This window comes from Somniosus microcephalus, chromosome 4, assembly GCF_052327205.1.
Source record: "Somniosus microcephalus isolate GS21.2 chromosome 4, FLI_Smic_1.0, whole genome shotgun sequence".
Lineage (NCBI taxonomy): Eukaryota > Metazoa > Chordata > Chondrichthyes > Squaliformes > Somniosidae > Somniosus > Somniosus microcephalus.
In genome coordinates, this window is record NC_140990.1 from 86,251,951 (window position 1) to 86,270,163 (window position 18,213).

At 48.5% G+C, this 18,213-nt stretch overlaps 1 pseudogene; it reads right to left on the reverse strand.

The window, feature by feature from the left end:
* Positions 1-18,213, reverse strand: part of LOC147119427 (uncharacterized) — a 176,527-nt pseudogene that overhangs the window by 62,760 nt on the left and 95,554 nt on the right.

Below are 18,213 nucleotides of genomic sequence, written 5' to 3' on the forward strand. Positions count from 1 at the left end.
ATCAATGACTTGGACTTGGGGGTACAGGGCACAATTTTGAAATTTGCAAATGACACGAAACTTGGAACTGTAGTAAACAGTGAGGAAAATAGTAATAAATTTCAAGAGGACATAGACAGGCTGGTGAAATGGGCGGACACACGGCGCATGAAATTCAACACAGTAAAGTGTGAGGTGATACATTTTGGTAGGAAGAATGAGGAGCGACAATACACACTAAATGGACAATGTTAAAGGGGGTGCAAGAACAGAGCGACCTGGGGGTGTTCGTGCACAAATCTTTGAAGGTGGCAGGACAAGTTAACAAAGCAGATAATAAAGCAATTGGGATCCTGGGCTTTTTAAATAGAGGCATAGAGTACAAAAGCCAGGAAGTTATGCTGAACCAGTATTAAACACTAGTTCGGCCTCAGCTGGAGTATTCTGTCCAATTCTGGGTCCCACACTTTAGGAAGGATGTGATGGCTTTGGAGAGGGTGCAGAAGAGATTTACTAGAATGGTTCCAGGGATGAGGGATTACAGTTACGTGGGGAGACTGGAGAAGCTGGGGTTGTTCTCCTTGGAGCAGAGAAGGTTGAGAGGAGATTTGATAGAGGTGTTCAAAATCATGAACGGTTTTAATAGAGTAACTAAGCAGAAACTGTTTTGAGTGGCAGAAGGGTCGGTAACCAGAGAACACAGATTTAAGTTCTGATGAAAGGTCATTGACCTGAAACGTTAACTCTGTTTCTCTCTCCACAGATGCTGCCTGACCTACTGAGTATTTCCAGCATTTTCTGTTTTTATTTCAGATTTCCAGCATCTGCAGCATTTTGCTTTTGTAACACAGATTAAACACAGAGGCGACTTGAGGAAACATTTTTTTTTTACACAACGAGTAGTTAGGCCACAGCTCTAGAATACTGCGTGCAGTTCTGGTCACCACATTACAGGAAAGATGTGATTGCGCTCAAGAGGGTAGAGGAGAGTTAAGAAGATGTTGCCTGTGTAATGTATATACCTTTAAGGGGGGAACAATCTTTTACAGCTCATGTATACTGCAGTACCGGCAGTGACCACACCTGTATATAGTACTGAGTAGTAATCTGTACAGATCAGTTCCAGTGTGAACCACGTTGAGTAAACACCTGTTGTACCGTTCTCCTGCAGTCTGTGTCTTATTATACACAGACACAACATTGGCGACAAGGCAAGTTCAAACCTACCTGCAACTCTGCATCACCTCCCGGGGATTCGTTCCTGGAGATCAGTGGATTGGAGGTCAAGGCCAGAGACTCGGGCGTCGACCACGGGCAACCGCCCAGTCATCCAGCAGAGACTCGAGAATTGCGGGGGAGGCTGTCGAGAGCTAGGCTTGGCTTTCCAGTCGAGGTGGTCCAGCGAAACGGGCTGGCAACGGATAGTGCGCAGACCCTTCCCGGACAGCGGCGGGCTAGAGCCCGACCGAGCGGCACAGCAAAGGGCCGAGCAGCGTCGATGGGGGAGAGAGAGAGAGGGGAGAGCGCACAGGGCGCAGCCGGTGTTCAGGGGCCGAGCAGCATCGAAGAGAGGGAGAGAGAGACGCGCAGAAACCCGCGAGGCGCCGCCATTGCCATGAGGACCGCTGAGAGCGGCGTTGGCAGCAGCGCAGGAGAAGCACACGAAACCTACAGGGCGCCGCCATTGACACGAGAACCGCCGGGAGCGGCGTTGGCAGCAGCGGGGGAGGAAGGAAAGTGTGGGAGAGGCCATTTTAAGCCACTGGGAGACGCCATTTTAAACCACACCCAAAATGCCGAAGAGTGGCAGTGTCACCGCATTTGACAATGAAGTCGAAGATTGGACTACATATGTCGAACAAATAGAGGTATACTGCAAGGTAAATGAGGTGTCAGATGACAAGAAAGCGTCGGTATTGTTAAATTTAACGGGTGCAAAGACGTATGGTTTATTACGAAATCTAGTAACCCCAACGAAGCCAATGGAAAAGAGTTTTGAAGACATAGTAACGATACTACAGGAACATTTAAACCCCACACCGCTGCTGATAGCAGAAAGATTTAAGTTTCACAAACGGAACCAGCATAAGGATGAAAGCAATGCTGATTATTTAACAGAACTGCGCAAACTATCGAAATACTGCCAGTTTGGAGCAGGACTGGCAGATACCGTAAGGGACAAGTTTGTGCGTGGGCTTCAAAGTGAAGGAACCCAGAAACGGGTTTTATCTGAAAAGGACCTTACGCTGGAAAAGGCTTTCAGCATTGCAGTATCATATGAAGCAGCAGCACGGGGCGCTGCAGAGATACAACAGAGACCGCAAGAATATGGCACAAATGAAATGTCATATAGAACAGAGAAGTGCTATCGCTGCGGCAGAACAACACACGACCAGAATGATTGCTGGTTCAAAGACAAAGTGTGCAGACAGTGTGGAAAAGTAGGACACATAGCACGAGTCTGCAGGTCGGGAAAGAAAACCAGCAATAAGAAACCTACCAAAGAAAAGTACAAGAAGGTACATAAGATGACGGAGAATAGTTCAGATGAACAAAAGAGTGATAACGACTCCGAAAGCAGGGAACTGAGTTGCCTGAAACTACATAATGTGATCACAACAGAGGAACACTGAACCATTTGGGTCACTCTCAAGATAGCAGGAGTCCAAGTAAAGATGGAATTGGACACAGGATCAGCCCTAACAGTCATAAACCGACGGGACTATGAGTGGCTATTCTCACACATACCCTTGAGAGACAGAAAAATTATTTTGAAGACGTACACGGGGCAAAAAGTCTACCCCAAAGGAAAAATAAGGGTGACCGTTATATATAACGGTAAGGAAACACCAAAACTAGACCTGTATGTATTGCAAGATGGAGGACCACCATTACTGGGACGTGAATGGATCCGGAAAATACAACTGGATTGGCATTCCATACAGGCACTGACTGTGGCTGACAAAAAGGATGACGACATCACACCTGGGCGACTGTCAAAGATCCTAACTGACGCGAAAGAAGTGTTCCAGCAAGGACTCGGAACACTAAAAGTCATGACAGCGATGATTAAAATTGAAGAAAACGTAAGCCCAAAATTTTTTAAGGCCAGACCGGTACCTTATGCGATCCGCCCAGCCGTCGAAGCAGAGCTGGAGAGTCTGGAACATTCAGGTGTACTGTCCAAGGTAGACTGGAGCGAGTGGGCTACACCCATCGTCCCTGTGATGAAAAAGTCATTGAGCAGCACGCCTGGGGAACCAAGGAAGGTTCGCATCTGTGGGGACTTTAAGGTAACAGTGAACCTGGTCCTTCACACCATACAATATCCACTTCCGCGGATTGAAGATATTTTCACCTCGCTATCTGGAGGGAAACGTTTCACTAAGATTGATCTGGCCCAGGCATATCTGCAAATGGAGGTAGAAGAAGCATCAAAAAAATACCTCACAATCAACACCCATAAAGGTCTCTACCAATACAACCGGCTGGTATTTGGGGTAGCATCAGCTCCGGCTATTTGGCAGAGGGCAATGGAACAAGTCCTGCAAGGGATCCCAGGGACCCAGTGTTATTTGGACAACATCCTGGTCACGGGCGAAAATGACAGTGATCACCTTGCCAACCTGGCGCAAGTGCTCACTAGATTGCAGGAATATGGGCTCTGAACTAACCGCCCCAAATGCGAGTTTTTTAGAAAACAGATCTCGTATTGTGGCCACGTTATCGATAAAGAGGGGTTACATAAGTCCCCAGAGAAGATTGAGGCAGTAGTCAAGGCTCCAGCACCGGAAAATGTGTCACAACTGAGGTTGTTCCTCGGGCTGGTAAACTACTACCATAAGTTCTTGCCAAATTTGTCTACAATACTACACCCACTGAACACCCTAGTGCAAACTCGGGTGCCATGGAAGTGGAGTGATGAATGTAGACGAGCTTTCCAGAAGAGCAAAACACTAATCACATCGAAAGAGGTATTGGCCCATTACAACCCGGCATTACCAATTCGGTTGGCATGTGATGCGTCACCCTACGGCATTGGAGCGGTGCTGTCACACAAATTCTTGGACGGCTCAGAGAGGCCAATAGCCTTTGCGTCACAATCACTAACCTCAGCCGAGCGTAACTATGCCCAGATTGACAGGGAGGCCCTCAGCCTAGTGTGGGGAGTGAAAAAGTTCAATCACTATCTGCACGAGCAGAAATTCACCTTGCTGACTGATCACCAGCCTCTTGTCTCCATTTTTAATCCGAAGAAGGGCGTTCCGGTGATGACTGCGCAACGACTACAAAGATGGTCACTTTTTCTAGGGGCGCACCACTATGAGATTGAATATAAGGGCACAAAACAGCATGGAAATGCTGATGGGCTATCACGCCTGCCACTGCCTACTGCAGAGGAAGCACCAGCAGTGGATCCTGTCGAAATATTCCATTTGACTATAGTTGAATACCTACCGGTAACTAACGCTTGTATCGAAAAGGAAACCCGAAATGACCCGACACTGTCTCGGGTATATGATTTGACGGTGAAGGGATGGCCAGCACATGGCGACTCACTGTTGCCAGCATTCTCGACAAGGAGAGAACAGCTGTCAGTGTGCCGGGGGACCTTGATGTGTGGATCCTGAGTGGTAATTCCACCCAAGTTAAGGGATAGAGTGCTCAATGAGCTTCATTAGGGTCATCTGGGAGGGGTAAAAATGAAAAGCCTAGCCAGGGCTTATGTGTGGTGGCCGGGAATCGATAAACAAATCGAGGACCTGACCAAGAGCTGCTCAGGATGCCAGAAAGTCCAAAATGCACCACCACAGGCCCCTCTACACCCATGGGAGTGGCCCTCATCTCCATGGCAACGGGTGCATATTGATTTTGCTGGTCCATTCATGGACTCAATGTTTTTAATAGCCGTGGATGCGCACTCGAAATGGCCTGAGGTCATCAAAATGTCCTCCACCACCACGGAGAAAACTATTGCAGTCCTACGGACCATTTTTGCCAGGAATGGCTTGCCAGAACAGATTTGCTCCGACAACGGACCACAGTTTGTGTCCGAAGAGTTCCGGAGGTGTTGTGTATGTACCTTTAAGGGAATAACTGGTCTTAGACTGCAGTACCGGCAGTGACCACCCCTGTATAAAAGGCCCTAGCAAGCTTCTGTAGTTTCAGTTTCAAGCTGCCTCTTGTTCAGTAAAGTACCTGTTAAACTGTTCTCCTGAAGTCCGTGTATTATTGAGGCGCGGACTTTACAGTGGCGACGAGTAAGTTCGAACTCACCTGCAGTGTGGCATCATCTCACGGGGATCTCGCCTGAAAGGAAGGTCCTGAAAGGTCGTAGTCTGAGCAACGGGCGTCGACCAAGGGCAGCCGCCCAAAGAATCCATCGGTGTTTGGAGAATTGCGGGAGAGGCTGGTTCCAGCGAACCGTGCTGGTAGCAGGTAGCGCGCTGACCTTTCCGGACTGCGGCGGGCTCAAGCTCGATCGAGCGGCTCTACAAATCGGGCCGCGCAGCGTCACCGGGAAAAGAAAACAAGAGAGAGAGGGTGGAGCGCACAGGGCGCGGTCGGTGCTCGAGAACAGGACAGCGGAGAGAAACCAAACAGGGGGGAAGGAAAGCGAGACGCGCCGAAGCTGCGGGTCGCCACCATTACCCCGTAGAATGCTAGGAGCAGCGTGGCAGTAAGGGGAAGAAGCAAAAGCGTGGGAGGCGCCATTTTATTCCATTGGGGAAGAAGCAAAAGCGCGGGAGGCGCCATTTTAAATCGCCCAAGATGCCGAAAAGTGGCAGTATCACTGCTTTCGACAACGAGGTAGAAGACTGGACCACGTATGTAGAAAGAATCAAAGTGTACTGCAAGGCAAATGAGGTGGCCGATGGAAAGAGGGCGTCGGTATTATTAAATCTGATGGGTGCGAATACGTACGGCCTATTGCGGAATTTAATTACCCCAGCTAAACCAATGGAGAAAAGTTTTGAGGAGATGGTTCATATCTTACAGGAACACCTAAGCCCTACACCACTGCTGATAGCAGAAAGATTCAAGTTCCATAAAAGAAACCAGCACAAAGATGAGAGCAATGCTGACTATCTTACGGAACTACGCAAGTTATCGAAGCACTGCCAATTCGGAGCAGGACTGGCAGACACCTTACGGGATAAGTTTGTCTGCAGGCTCCAGAGTGAAGGAACCCAGAAACGACTACTTTCAAAAAAGGACCTGACGCTAGAACAGGCTTTCAGCGTGGCAGTATCCTATGAAGCAGCACCACGGGGAGCTGCGGAAATACAACAGAAACCACAAGAATACAGCGCTAACGAAATGGCGTATGGAGCCGAAAAGTGCTATCGCTGCGGCAGAACAACCCATGAGCAGAAGGACTGCTGGTTTAAAGACAAAATATGCAGGCAATGCGGAAAAATGGGACATATAGCAAGAGTCTGCAGGTCAGGAAAGAAGACCAACACGACAAGAACTACTAAGGAACAGTACAGGAAAGTAAAGAAACTGACAGATAGCAGTTCTGAAGATCAGGAGAGTGATAAGGACTCCGGGAGCAGGCGATTAAGTTGTTTAAAATTACACAACGTGATCGCAAAAGAAGATCACCGAACCATTTGGGTCACCCTCATGATAGCAGGGTCCCCAGTGAAGATGGAATTGGACACAGGTACAGCCCTAACTGTCATGAATCAACAAGACTATGAGCGGCTGTTCTCACACATACCCTTAAAGGACACGTCCATTGTATTGAAGACATACACGGGGCAAAAGGTCTACCCCAGAGGAAAAATAAGGGTGCCAGTTGAATATAACGGAAAGGAAACACAGAAACTATACATGTATATACTACGAGATGGAGGACCACCATTATTGGGACGTGAATGGATCCGAAGACTACAATTGGATTGGCATTCCATTCTGGCACTAACTGTGACTGACAAAAAAGATGATGACGTCGCACCTGGACGTCTGTCACAAATTCTATCTGACGCGGAAGAGGTGTTCCAACAAGGACTTGGGACTCTAAAAGGAGTAAAGGCAACCATAAAGATTGAGGATAACGCAACCCCAAAATTTTTCAAGGCCAGACCGGTGCCATACGCGATACGCCCAGCTGTGGAAGCTGAACTGGAGAGTCTGGAGCGTTCGGGGGTGCTGTCTAAGGTGGACTGGAGCGAGTGGGCCACACCCATCGTTCCTGTAATGAAGAAAGCATTGAGCAGCACGCCTGGGGAGCCAAGGAAGGTTCGCATCTGTGGGGACTTCAAGGTGACTGTGAACCCAGTCCTGCACACAGTACAATATCCACTTCCACGGATAGAAGATATTTTCGCCTCACTATCTGGAGGGAAACATTTTACAAAGATTGACCTGGCTCAAGCGTATCTACAAATGGAGGTGGAAGAAGCATCTAGGAAATACCTCACGATAAACACTCACAAAGGCCTTTACCAGTACAATCGACTAGTATTCGGGGTAGCATCAGCCCCGGCTATGTGGCAGAGGGCAATGGAACGAGTCCTGCAAGGGATCCCGGGGACCCAGTGTTATTTGGACGACATCCTGGTTACGGGCGAAAATGACAATGAACACCTTGCCAACCTGGAACAGGCGCTCACGAGATTGCAGGAATATTGGCTACGAGCCAACCGTCCCAAATGCGAGTTCTTCAGGAGACAAATCTCGTATTGTGGCCACATGATTGATGAGGAAGGGTTGCATAAGTCGCCGGACAAGATTGAGGCTGTAGTCAAGGCTCCAGCACCAGAAAATGTGTCGCAACTGAGGTCGTTCCTCGGGTTGGTGAACTACTACCATAATTTCTTGCCGAATTTATCTACAATTCTGCACCCACTGAATGCCCTCCTTCAAACTGGTGTAACATGGAAATGGAGTGATGAGTGTAAGCGTGCCTTTCAGGAATGTAAATGCCAAATCACTTCAAAAGAAGTATTGGCCCACTACAACCCAACACTACCGATTCGGTTGGCATGTGATGTGTCACCTTACGGCATTGGAGCGGTGCTGTCACACAAATTCCGTGACGGTTCCGAGAGGCCAATAGCCTTTGCATCGCGCTCGCTAACCTCAGCCGAGCGTAACTACGCCCAGATTGACAGGGAGGCCCTCAGCCTGGTGTGGGGGGTGAAGAAGTTCAATCACTATCTGCACGGGCAGAAATTCACCCTACTGACTGATCATCAACCCCTGGTCTCAATTTTTAACCCAAAGAAGGGCGTTCCGGTGATGATGGCGCAACGGCTGCAGAGATGGTCACTTTTTCTAGGGGCACATCAGTATGACATAGAGTACAAAGGTACGAAACAACATGGAAACGCTGATGGGCTGTCGCGCCTACCGTTGCCTACGGCGGAAGAAGCATCTGCAGTGGACCCTGTGGAGATATTCCATGCGACCATAGTCGAATGTTTGCCTGTTACAAACGCAAGTATTGAGAAGGAAACCCGAAATGACCCGACACTCTCTCGGGTCTATGATTTGACGGTGAAGGGATGGCCAGCATCTGGCGACTCACTGTTGCCAGCATTCTCGCCAAGGAGGGAACAGCTCTCAGTGTGCCGGGGAACCTTGATGTGTGGATCCCGAGTGGTAATTCCACCCAAGTTGAGAGATAGAGTACTCAATGAGCTTCACGAGGGTCATCTGGGAGGGGTAAAAATGAAGAGCCTAGTCAGGGCGTTTGTGTGGTGGCCGGGAATCGATAAAGAAATCGAGGATATGACCAAGAGATGCACAGGATGCCAGAAGGTCCAAAGCGCTCCACCACAGGCCCCGCTACATCCATGGGAGTGGCCCTCATCTCCATGGCAATGGGTACACATTGATTTCGCTGGTCCATTTATGGACTCAATGTTTCTAATCGCTGTGGACGCCCATTCGAAATGGCCAGAGGTCATTAAAATGTCCTCCACCACCACGGAGAAAACTATTGCAGTCCAAAGGACCATCTTCGCCAGGAATGGGTTACCAGAACAGATCTGTTCCAACAATGGCCCACAGTTTGTTTCTGAGGATTTCCGGAGGTTCCTGAAGAATAATGGGGTGAAACATTACACATCTGCCCCATATCATCCAGCCACAAATGGATTGGCTGAGAGGTTTGTTCAGACCTTTAAAAAGGCCATAAAGGCAATGTATAATGACGACATACCACTGCAACACAAGGTGGATAACTTCCTGTTTGCTTACCGGAATGCGACACATGCAGTAACCAACCAAACTCCAGCCGTTCTGTTTTTCAACCGGAGACTAAGATGTCGCTTGGATTTGCTCAAACCAAACATAAGACGAGATGTTGAGGATAAGCAGTTCCAGCACATAAATGAGAAGCCAACCAGGGGCTTCAAGATAGGGCAACCAGTCTTGGCCCGCGACTACCGAACAGAGAAATGGCAGCCAGGCACGATATGCACACAGCAGGGACCACTAATGTACACAGTGGACGTTGGAGAGAGCATCGTGAGACGCCATGCTGACCAGATTCTAAAGTCACAGGAACAAGCCAAACCTGTACCACAAGCATGTGCACCTGGTAATGAGCCCGAAGTACAGATTGCGTCTACCTCAGAAGCAGGGGTATTGGAAGCTGACAAACCAACCAATGACAATGAGCCAGAATTGACTCCACCGCCAGAACAGGATACTCGAGAAAGGCACTGTCCAGTCCGGATCAGGAAGCCTTCTCAAAGACTGAACTTATAAATGACTATTTCAGTTGATGTATATATTACTGAGGAAATTTTAATTGTAATTAGTTATTATTTAGTTGTTAAATGAATGTTATGTACTGTTTATCTAAAAGGGGAGGAATTGTTGTGTATGTACCTTTAAGGGAATAACTGGTCTTAGACTGCAGTACCGGCAGTGACCACCCCTGTATAAAAGGCCCTAGCAGGCTTCTGTAGTTTCAGTTTCAAGCTGCCTCTTGTTCAGTAAAGTACCTGTTAAACTGTTCTCCCGAAGTCCGTGTATTATTGAGGCGCGGACTTTACAGGAGGTTCTTGAAAAAGAATGGGGTAAGGCATTACACATCCGCCCCGTATCATCCAGCCACAAATGGATTGGCTGAGAGGTTCGTACAAACCTTTAAGAAGGCAATAAAGGCTATGTACAATGACAACATTCCGCTGCAGCACAAGGTGGACAATTTCCTGTTCGCCTACCGGAATGCGACACATGCAGTCACCAACCAGGCCCCAGCCATGATGTTCTTTAACCGAAGGTTAAGATCCCGCCTGGATTTGCTCAGACCAAACGTACGAAGAGATGTTGAGAGTAAGCAATTCCAGCACATCCATGAGAAGCCAACAAGGAGCTTCAATGTAGGGCAACCAGTCTTGGCCCGCGACTACCGAACAGTAAAATGGCAGCCAGGAACGATATGCACATGGCAGGGCCCACTAATGTACACAATGGACATTGGGGAGAGCATCGTGAGACGCCATGCTGACCAGATCCTAGAGTCACAGGAACAAGTCAACCCCATGCCTCGCCCATACGTACCTGGTGATGAACCCGACATACAGGTCGCATCTACCCCAGAAACAGTAGCATCGGAAGCTGATGAACCAACCGACGACAGGGGGCCAGAATCACCTCCGCACCAAGAGCAAGACACTCGGGAAAGGTGCCATCCAGAAAGGATCAGGAAGCCTCCCCAAAGACAGAATATATAAATAGACTATTTTCAGCTAATGTTGCATGTTAAAAGTGTTAATTGTAATTAGTTTGATATGTAATTGTTAAATGAGTGTTATGGTACTGTTAATCTAAAAGGGGAGGAATTGTAATGTATATACCTTTAAGGGGGGAACTATCTTTTACAGCTCATGTATACTGCAGTACCGGCAGTGACCACACCTGTATATAGTACTGAGTAGTAATCTGTACAGTTCAGTTCCAGTGTGAGCCACGTTGAGTAAACACCTGTTGTACCGTTCTCCTGCAGTCTGTGTCTTATTATACACGGACACAACAGCCTGGACTGGATAATTTTAGCTGCGAAGAAAGATTGGATAGGCTTGGGTTGTTTTCCTTGGAACAGTGGAGGCTGAGGAGAGGCCTTATTGAGGTGTATAAAAATATGAGGGGCCTAGATAGAGTGGACAGGAAGATCCTATTCCCTTAGCAGAGGGGTCAACAACAAGGAGGCATAGATTTAAAGTAATTGGTAGGAGGTTTAGAGGGGATTTGAGGGGAAATGTCTTCACCCAGAGGGTGGTGGCGGTCTGGAACTCACTGCCTGTAAGAGTGGTAGAGGCAGAAACCCTCACCACATTTAAAAAGTGCTTGGATGTACACTTGAAGTGCCGTAACCTACAGGGCTATGGACCAAGAGCTGGAAAGTGGGATTAGGCTGGAGAGCTCTTTGTCGGCCGGCACGGACATGATGGGGTGAAATGGCCTCCTTCCGTGCTGTAAATTTCTATGATTCTGCTGATGTTAATAACTGGGCTGGAGTTTAATATTCTGGATATATAGCCGATTGTATTCTCGGGGCTGCAGTGTCACTTTAAGAACCGCTGTCTGTGATCTTTCCCCTTAATTCAGGGACTCTCATCAGAAATTATTTTACAATAAAATTATGAACTTTTACTTCAATCCTAAATTGATTTTTGGTACAAAATCTACAATTCAGTGTCTGAAAGGTTCCACTGATTAACATCTCCAATTAGAAAGTGCTGATTAATCCTCACGGACAATTCTTACTGACTTGCACATTACACACAGTGGCACCTCCATTATCCACCAGAAAGAAGGGGAATGGGAATTGGTGGAGAATCGAGAGTCCCCAAATGTTTCCCTCCTGTCTGGTACAGCAATCCCCTCGGCACGTGAATGGAGACAAGTCCAGTTATAGTAACGGGATGAGTTAAAGGTATTTACTCAGACGGGCGGAAGGTGGGAAGTGGTGTTCCCCGGGGATCGTTGCTGGGACCACTGTTGTTCACCATTTACATGAATGATTGGGACTCGGGAATCAGAAGTACAATTTCAAAATTTGCAGATGACACTAAATTGGGGGGTGTCGTTAATACTGAGGAAGACTGCGATAACATCCTTGTAGAATTATTCAGTTGTGTTCAGTAAATAGCAGCATCTTTTAATTTGCTTTGACTGATCACATCACTATATAGTTACATGAAAAACAGAAATCATTAATTTCAGAATTGTCAGATTCAAACTCAACTTCTTCCAAGTACAATCTAACATTTCAAAAATTGTAATGGGTGTAGGCGAGATATTAGGACTGTTGTCTAACACAATCCAAACACATTTACACACAGACAGATCAGCAGGTGTAGCTTCACAGCGAATCCTTTCAAGCCTCACTAAAAAGTGGCAGACCGGCAATCCATTGTTCACTAATGGAGTTGTGATCTTTGTAAATTAAGAAAGGAAATGCATGGAAATGTGTCAAAGAGTTGATTGACAGAGTGAGGCATCATCTCCATTTGATTTCTATTTCTGACACCAGGCAACAGAAAAAGATCATTACAACACGACATAAACAGACTCTTCAGGTGTGAGACATCAGACTTCAGAACAACACGTCTGCCAGCTCTGGCCACAAACCTCAGTACAGTCAACCTTTCAGCAGCTGCAGCCCGGATTAAATAAGTAGTAGTTTAACATGTCTAGTAGAGCTTTTGTGTCAAAATAGAAGAAATGTATTTGTGATACACACACAATTAATAATTAAATCACAATGTGATCGTGAGGATCGATTATCGCCTCTTGATACCTTTCGTGCCCACCAGTCGAGGAAGATATCAAGTGAACCGGTGGACACCACCTGCTCCCTCTCCAGGGCCACCTGGGCAGGGACAAGATGACGGGAGAGAGGCAGGCAGCTAGAGTGACCCCCCCATGGGCCCTGCCCATCCTGGGCCTACAAATTGCTGTTTTCGCCAGGCCCAAGAGCAGGTCCGGGAGAAGATCCTCCGACTTACCCACCCCCCCTCCACCCTGAGCGGGCAAAGATTAGGAGTGTGGGGCTAAAGTGTAACCAAGAGTTGAGGAGCAGCCCCTTCAGGTAACTATACAGGGGCTGCAACCTCTCACACTGAATATATACACGGCCCATGGACTACTCTAGGCCGCAGAAAACACATCTGGCCTTGGAGTCCGGAAAGGAGCTTAAAAACTGTTGCACACGGCAGCTCCTTGTAACAGTCTCCACCCCAGATCCCCAATGGTGCAGGGAAGGACTCCCGCATAGAGAGCCCTCCACTGGGGAACCTCGCCTTCGCCAGACAGCAAGCTAACCCGCCAGTCTGATTGAGATTGGGCAATAAACAAATGAATCAATAAATGATACAGAAACCCGAGTCCCCGGGTCCTCAGCCCTGGTGTGAAGTACGCTGGCCACCAATCTTCTGTTACTAACTCACATCTCAGGTCCCGCCCAGTCTGGTTTAATTACTAAATGTTTTCTAACTCGGGTTCAGGCCTGTCATTGTGAGGGAAACAAGGCCTCATTTATTGGTGTGTCCCACCCGAGCGGCTGTTAATGGCTTTAATAAACTGGCAGCAAGGTTTTTTTTAAAGGTGGAAAGTGGTGAAAAACGCCACTGGCGATGCTTCAAAACTCACGGACAGAGAAATCCACTTCATCAGCGCCCCTGCCACAGGACTCAATATCCACCCCCTCCACCACTGGTGCACTGTGTCTGCAGTATGTATGGTCTACAAGATGACCATGGTCAGACCGTGTGGAGTCAAAGGTCAGGCAGCAAAATGGATGGAAAGATCACAACAAACTTCCCTTAACTCCAACCCTCTGATTTCTGTTTTGTAGCCAGCTTTCCATCCATTCTGCTGCCTGGCCCTTCACACAGCCTGACCTTGGTCATCTTGTCAATCTTACAAACTGTTTATGGATCGCAAGCTGGTTAGAAAACAGGAAACAGAGAGTAGGGGTTAGGAGTAGTTACTCAGACTGGCAAAAGGTGGGAAGTGGTGTTCCACAGGGGTTGGTGCTGAGATCACTGTTGTTCACCATTTACAGAAACGATTTCGACTCGGGAATCAGAAGAGCAATTTCAAAATTTGTCGATAACACCAAATTGGGAGGTAGAGTTAATACTGAGGAAGACAAAATGCAAAAAGACATTAATAAATTTCAGAATGTGTGTGTAATTGGCAAATGAATTTCACTATAGATCAGTGTGAGGTGGTGTGTTTTGGTGGGAAAAATAAGGAGGCCACACACTACTTGGACAAGGGGGAGAAATGGGTTGCTTTGCACCTCCCACGACATTCAGCGGGAGGTTAGCAGTAGCGGTGGCACTGCACCGCCGGCAATGGCGTCATCACCGTGCGCAGCGCCCCGGCTGCAACCTTGGGCTGCGACCCCTGACCTATCGCCAGATGATATGTCCGACAGGGTCAGGGGTCATTCCTGCAGCCGTGGCGACGCAACTTAAAGGGCAGGTGTCGGGCGGCAACTTTTTATTTTGGCCGACTGCCAGCACCTGCCCCCTTCCCCTTTCTTCTTCGGGGTGTCGGCCGTGATCACTCAGCCCGGCGCTCCTCTTGATCCGACACCCTGCTCCCCGGTGGGCCAGCAGGGCCCCGGTGCGCTCAGTGCCAGGCCCCTCCCCTTTAATCAGGGAGGGAGGTCTGCTGTGATGCAGAGCTATGAGCCGACGGGCGTGGCGCTGTTACACGAAGCACCGCGAAATTCACTGGTAGCGCCTCAAGAGGGAGGGAAGCGCTTCCAGTAGCACCCCGCCTCCTGCCTGGGGCGCTACCACTGAAGTTCTGTTCCCGCCGTACGATCCTTCCCCAGATTGTCCTTTCTGAGCTCCAGCCAGGTGATGCTAAACACTCAGGTGGGAAAGAAGAAAATCTACAACAATGTGTTTAAAACAAAGCTGATTTATTTGACATCTATCCAGAATATTAAACTCTAGCCAGGTTACAGGAGTTATTAACATCAGCAGAAACAAACCCCAACTGTCAGAATGAACACGGTTCAGTCCTGGATGTGATTAACAGCAGCAATAACAGCAGAATCCAACCTCTGCAGTCACTTGTGAACTCGCTGGTGTGTCAGTAGGTTGGATGACTGAGTGAATCCTTTCCCACAGTCCGCGCATTTAAAAGGCCTCTCGTCAGTGTGAACTCGCTGGTGAATCAGCAGGAGGGATGACTGAGTGAATCCCTTCCCACACTCGGAGCAGGTGAACGGCCTCTCCCCAGTGTGAACATGCTGGTGTTTCAGCAGGTCGGATAACTCAGTGAATCCTTTCCCACACTCGGAGCAGGTGAACGGCCTCTTCCCAGTGTGAACTCGCTGGTGTCTCAGCAGATTGGATGACTGAGTGAATCCCTTCCCACACACGGAGCAGGTGAATGGCCTCTCCCCAGTGTGAACTCACTGGTGTACAGTGAGTTCTGATGATTGCTTGAACCCAGTCCCACAGTGAGAGCACCTGAACGGTCTCTCATCAGTGTGAACACGTTGATGGCGTGTCAGTTCCCCAGAACTTTTATAGCACTTCCCGCGGTCTGTGCATTTAAAAGGTCTCTCATCAGTGTGAGCGCACTGATGATTCAGCAGGGTGGATGACTGAGTGAATCCCTTCCCACACACGGAGCAGGTGAAAGGCCTCTCCCCAGTGTGAGTGTGCTGGTGTGTCAGCAGGTGGGATGACTGAGTGAATCCCTTCCCACACTCAGAGCAGGTGAATGGCCTCTCCCTGGTGTGAATGTGCTTGTGTGTCGATAGGCCAGAGGATCGGTTGAAGCCTCGTCCACACACAGAACACGTGTACGGTTTCTCCCCACTGTGAACCGTGCTTTTTGCTTCCATATTCAAAGGCCGATGATATTCCGTTCCTGATGAATCGAGTGACTGTCAGATCTTGACGTGATGTGTGGTTTGAGTTTCCCATCTGTAAATCCTCCTCTTCTAATACCCTGTAAAATTAATTTAAAACAGGGAGCGTGAGAGAGAACCCACTAAAGAGGCAGGTTGTGAAATTGAGCTCAATGAATCTGGTCATTTGTGGGGCTGGCACCAGCAAAAAGTGACCATGAAAGCTGCCGGATTGTTGTAAAATCCCACTGGTTCACTAATGTCCTTCAGGGAAGGGAATCTGCCACCTGGTCTGGGCCTACACACGACTCTGGCCTCTATGGGAGGAGAGAGAGAGAGAGAGGTGGGAGTGGGAGGGGGAGGGGGAGGGGGGCGAAGGAAAGGAACTTTATACATCTGCAACTCGACCAGAACTTTGACAGAACCTCCAAAACCCGCTACCTCCATCACCTAGAAGGACAAAGGCAGAAGGTGCATGGGAGCACCATCACCTCCAAGTTCCCCTCCAAGTCACACACCATCCTGAATTGGACATATATCGCCATTGCTACATCATCACTGGGTGAAAATCCTGGAACTCCTTACACAACAGCATTGTGGGAGTACCTTCACCACACGGACTGCAGTGGTTCAAGAAGAAGGCGACTCACCACCCCCTTCTCAACGGGAAGCTGGGGATTGGCAATATATTCTGGTCTTGTGAGCGATGCCCACATCCCAAGAATGAATTAAAACAAATCTGTATATGTAAGCTGGGTTAAAAGCCTCCACAGAAATACTTGTTCCTAAAACAATATTCTTTTACATTGTAGGGAAAGTGTCTGTTTAACAACCTAATCTCCCCTAGAATCCACCTCCCTTGACAGTCTCACATTGGAAATTGTTGGGTCCTCCTGGGTTCAGAAGTACTGGGGGTTAAACCCAGCAGCTTCTCCTCCATCTCCACTCCAGCTCAAACTGAAGCAACAAAAAGACCTACACAGGCGGCCAGGGACATACCTTCCATCAGCCTGCAATAAAACCCTTCCCCACAGCCGCTGACTAATGGCGGCTGCAGCACCCACAATTCCCCTCACCCCAGAAACCACTCTATCCAATGTGCTGATTTCCCCGCTGAGAGTGCGCATGCTCCCCGGGGCCACGGGCCATTCTGGGAGCCTGGCTCCTGTCCTTTGTCCTGATTCAGACTCGGTGGAACCGGCTGAAGAAACTGGGAAGCGGCGGCTCGGATGGGGGAGGCTCTGCACCCTGGGTTTCCTGGTGCCGGGGCTCAGGCCGCACGTCTGCCGGGCCTGGCTGCTCTGATTCTGATTGAGTTTTTGATGAGGTAACAGAGACGGTTGATGAGGGCAATGCGGTTAACGTGGTGTACATGGATTTCCAAAAGGCGTTTGACAAAGTGCCACATAATAGGCTTGCCAGCAAAGTTCGTCGTCGTACGTGTCTTCACACTGTTCCCTTTGGGGAGCTGTATGAAGTGGTAGAAGGATTTCTGGCCGCGTTTAATGCTCCTTCCATGACCGTAACCATCTTCATACCAGCCATTAGGGTGGTTAGTCCTATGGTGGGAGTGTTTTACAGGCTCTCACAACCCACACGAGTGGGGGGGCCCCCACACCCATGGACGCAAGTATCCCGCTGGATGTCAACCCAGAATTTAGAGCCGGAGCTCCGACTCCACTTGCCGGGACTGTCTGGAGTGGGGTTCGAAACCCTACACCTTCTGGCCCAGCGGCGGGGATGCTTACCGCTACGCCAAAGGCCGACTCCCCCGCCAGCAAAGTTGATGTGATGAAATAACTCTGTGTTCTGGCATTTGTATTGTTGTTGTTGTTGTTCTTCTTGTTAATGTCTGGAATGTTCTACAGGTGTAACCACTAATGCTCCTCCCTAGCCCAGCCCCTCTGGATCCTCCGGATTGGTGTGAGTCTTACTTATAAGAGCTGGGTCTTACTCATGAGGGCTGGGTCGGTGATGAATGATGGTTGCCCTGTGTTAACTTGATGCCATGTTCTTACTTAATAAAAGCCTTTAGTTTTAAGCTTTAACCTCTTGGATTCAGGCCGTTATTTGGCACATCAATTTAATTAAGTAACAACTTTTGGAAGATGGATTGATTTTTGAAACTAGAGCGTCTGGATATCGATCCCCATTCGGCAGACGCGTCGAAGAAATTTACGCATTGGCTTCGATGTTTTGAACACTTCATCGCATCGCTCGATCCGACGGTTAACAAGTTGGGTCTTCTAACCAGCTTGGTAAGTCATCAAACTTACTCTATAATTGAAGATATTACGACATATGAAGAGGCCCTCGCAGCCCGTAAGGCCCAGTACCTTAAGTCGGTTAACGAAGTATACGGCAGGTATCTTTTGTCTACTCGC